Source organism: Tenrec ecaudatus, chromosome 14, assembly GCF_050624435.1.
Source record: "Tenrec ecaudatus isolate mTenEca1 chromosome 14, mTenEca1.hap1, whole genome shotgun sequence".
Lineage (NCBI taxonomy): Eukaryota > Metazoa > Chordata > Mammalia > Afrosoricida > Tenrecidae > Tenrec > Tenrec ecaudatus.
The window spans coordinates 81,048,713-81,052,871 of NC_134543.1; positions in this window are offsets into that span (position 1 = coordinate 81,048,713).

Below are 4,159 nucleotides of genomic sequence, written 5' to 3' on the forward strand. Positions count from 1 at the left end.
GCTTCTCATGAGCTTGGCAGCGATATCATTTTAAGGCCTAGTTCTCTTTCTTACCATTATGAGGTCACATCCTTTATGGGAGTTTGATTGTACATGTGGGCCCCATTCTCCTTCCAGCAAACATAGGTCACCACCCCTTGTATGTGGGGATGTCTGGGCCTAGGTCCAGCAAACAGAGTAGGGCAGAAGCAATGGTGTACACGTTCTAGACCCATCCCTCTCTCCCTCTCTGAAAACCCTGTACCCCACCTAAGAGCCAACCTGGTCTAGCTAATAGCAATTAGGAGGCCTCCTAGAGAACACCCAGTTACTCCCTTCTAGACTAACCTCTAGCCATCCAATTTGCATCTAACTACAAAGTCAGTGAAAAGTCCAACCAATTAGTTGAGCCTCACTGAGGCCAGAGGAACCACCCTACCGCTCTGCATATTTGTGAGATTAAGCAAATATGTGTGGGTATTTTTGTTATTTGATACTTGAGATTTATGTGATCATGGAAATCCATATACAGTTCATCTGATTTGTAAATACCAAAAATGGAAAACAAAACCATTACCAAATGCCTGCTGACATCAGAAAAAAAGAGAAGAGAGGGTATAATCTGGTCCTTCCCAATCATTCACTCCCATGATTTTAAACACAATGAAATGTCATGTGACTTGAGGGCCCACTGATATTAGCAGGACTTTCCCTGACTGGTCAGGAAAGAAGAGAGTTGGCTTGGAATGCAGAGCCCCAGGCACACTTCAGACGGGCTGAGGAAACGGTGTTGTTTGTATCGCTCTGCACTCTCACACTGTGGTGTTTCACAAAGTGCTCTCTTTGCCGTTCTTCCAGCCAATTGGTAAAGTCCAAGCTCCTTAAAAGGGCACCTTGCTTAGTGCGTGATAGCACAGGTTGGCATTCGAGCACGCAGACTCTGACATTCTGCACGGTTTCATAGCCTACCCAGCACAACTGTCAGCCCAAATGATTTCCGAATGGGACCAGCAGACTGATTCCTGAAAAAAAATGCCTTTGAGTCTATTTTGCCATTTATTCAGAGCATGTGACTTCTAAGCCTAACCGTTGAGCTGTGGCATGAAGTTCATTAAAACCGAGTAATATGATAGCTATGAAAGGAGAAAGAAACGGTTATTTCAGCTTTCTGGACGACACAGGACTGTCTCGAATGGCTTTCTCCTGGAGCACTGTTGCGTCAACTCCTCACTGGAGAGCATGTACGAGGGATCTATCTCACACCACGATAAATGCTGGAAGACATGATTTTTAAAGGAAACTTATCGGTAGTCCTTTCAGGGAGAATTCTGAGCGTAATCAGGCTCATTGCCGTTCCATCTGACAACTGCAAAGCCCTTCTGTGTGCTTTTGGCTGGTTTAGAGCACCACTATGTGGTCTGTTGGTGACTACATGAATGTATGGATATATTTTTCATATATGTACATGTATATATACATACACACACAATGGAAATTGAGTGGGATGTTTCTCGTATTAAAAAAATGGTCGTTTGTTCATAAGTGTATGAAATCCAAATCACCTTAGAAAAGAGCAAATGAAATCTTTGCACTTAATTGTGCAAAAACAAAAATAATTTGGAAGCTAATTTTAACAAATGGAAAAACACCCAGACCATTTTTTTCCCAAGGGATTCTATCTTAATGCATTTTGCTATTGTGTTCCATCTGCATGTGGTACATTACATTTAATGGAAATCACACAGTCCAATTATGTCTCCTAGGGAAAGAGGAGAGAAAAAAGAGGAGGTGGGGAAGTCTATTGTGAGCACAGAGATGCCTTCAGCGGCTCTACAGAAGAGAAGGCAGGCAGGACTCTTCACCAGTCCCTTTAAACCCTCAGACATGCAGCGACTCTCCAATAGGAATGCTCTGCAGGCACATCGCTTGACCTTGCTGGAAATGACACCAAGAACCTAATTGCTCCTGGATTGGCTTCTGGAGAGAATGGAGCTATGCTGTTAGTGACTTTGGTAAAAGTGGCTTCGTTTCCAGTAACTGCACAAACGACACAATTAATTGATTTTTTTTTTTTTTTTTTGCTTCCAGCACTCCTCCAGAAGGGAAAATGCTGAAAAATGCTTCTTGTTGCCTTAAACGTTTTCATCGCCAAATGAACGGCCACTGATGTTGCGGTGGTTTCTCTTCTGATTATGAGATAATTCTGGATTCCTCTTGTAAAAATCGAACAGTGTTAGGTTCCAAAGGGCAAGATACTTACGCAAAATGAATTGCCTTTTGGTGAGAGTTGAGGCAAAGCCTGGTTTTCAGCGCTAGTTAATCCCACTTCTCTCATTGCCAGGAGGGTGCCCCCGGACATGTCTTAGGAGTTGGTGGCATGGCAGGGAGGGTGCCCTTCTCCACCATGCCTTTCCAACCACCTTGAAGCCAGTAGGTTTGGGGGTGGTGATGATGAGGGTGGTAGCCTGTTCCTGTGTCTGGCCAATTCCTGCTGCATCCCCCTCTTTGTCTACAACCTAGAGGCTTCACTCCACCACCGCAGGCCCAAAAGGATGGTCCGGAGCAATTGGAGAAGGAGGCATTCAATGGTCAGTCAGGCTTTGTTTCTCATGTGGCCCATTCATAGCTGGGCCTACCAGTATATGGTACCAGTATATTCCTCCCTGGACCTACCAACCCCAATATATCAGCCCCCAGAGACGATCTCAGCTGGGCCATAGAGCCACAGGGTGTTGGGCCTGTGGTTGGACAAGCTACCTACGATCTCCTTCAAGGTTGTCCTAAATTGAAATGTCAGATAAGAAGACAGTCACTAAGTAAAGAGCCGATGCACAGTCTGACTATTTCATCTTCAGCTGTAATTTACATGCTCAAAAGTCACCCATGGGTGGTACCAGCCTCACTCAACTGCACCAAGGCAGAATACTTCCATCACCGCAGAGGGCTCTGCTGGGCAGTACTGGTCCACAGCATGTGCGGCAAACCTCTGCTTACATTTCACAGAAAATAAACCAAGATACTGGGTGACTATTTTAATTCCAACACTGTCTATTACTGTTTTTGCTTGCCTCCTATTACTATGTGAGAGCTGTTAAATTCAGGTCATTTGTACCTGTTGACCTGAAATCTGGAAAGAAAGCAATTTTCCAAGAGAGGTGATAAAACCAGATCTCACCAGTGCTTACAGACAGATGCAGGAAGCCAGGAGGACAAAACGCAGATGTCTTCCAGGACAGAGCGCAGCGATTGCAGGAGCACCTGATGCGGTCATCAAAATCAGTTTGCTCTTTGAAGCCTGGTGACACAATGGTTAAGCATCCAGCTAACTGGAAGCCTTGGGTGTTCAAACCCACGCAGCCGCAGCAGCTCTGTGAGAGAAAGATCTGGTTTTTTCCTCCTGTAAAGATTATAGCCTAGAAAAGCCGGCGGGGTGGTTCTACGCAGTTTCATGGGGCCATGGTACACCTAAAAGTGACTCATGGGACCGACCATTGACAACATGCTATGTCTACAGAGGGACGCAAAGGAAAGAAAGCTGTAAATGCTATTCTGAGGGTGGAGATTTCCAGATGTCTGCATAACCCTTGGTTTAAAATGTATCTTTGAGATATGATGTCTTTTTCACATTGAACATCCCTTGAACCTCATCTCCTGATACTCCTTTTCCTGAATATTCCCTTCTCTCATGAATGCAATGTCTGTCATAATCACATGCATAAACAAGTTTCTACTTGTAGAAAGCTATTAATAAATATGTTTTGAATAAATGTGCTGTATCGTTTTTTGCCCCCAAATAATAGATACATCCCAAGTTACTTAAGGCCAAGTTAGATCTTAGGCAACATCTCCCCCTCACTTCTTCAATTTATTTCAGTTCTTTTTTATCTTCACTGTATTCCTCAAAGTTCCACTTCCTTTCTCCTGGACTTCTGTAGTAATTACCAAGAGTTATCCCAGTACCTGACTATTCCCGGTACCCAATCTTCAATATGCATCCAGCATTTTCACAACATCATGGAAGGAAGGGCTCCCTGCCTATGTAGGCATTCAAAGTCCTCCGTGCCCTGCCCATACAATGCCACTCTAGCTCTGCAAGGGCTTCCATAATAGCTCCAGTGTTAATTGCTCCTCTCTTGATTGCAAACAATACATATACACAGATCCTTTTAATTAGCAATCC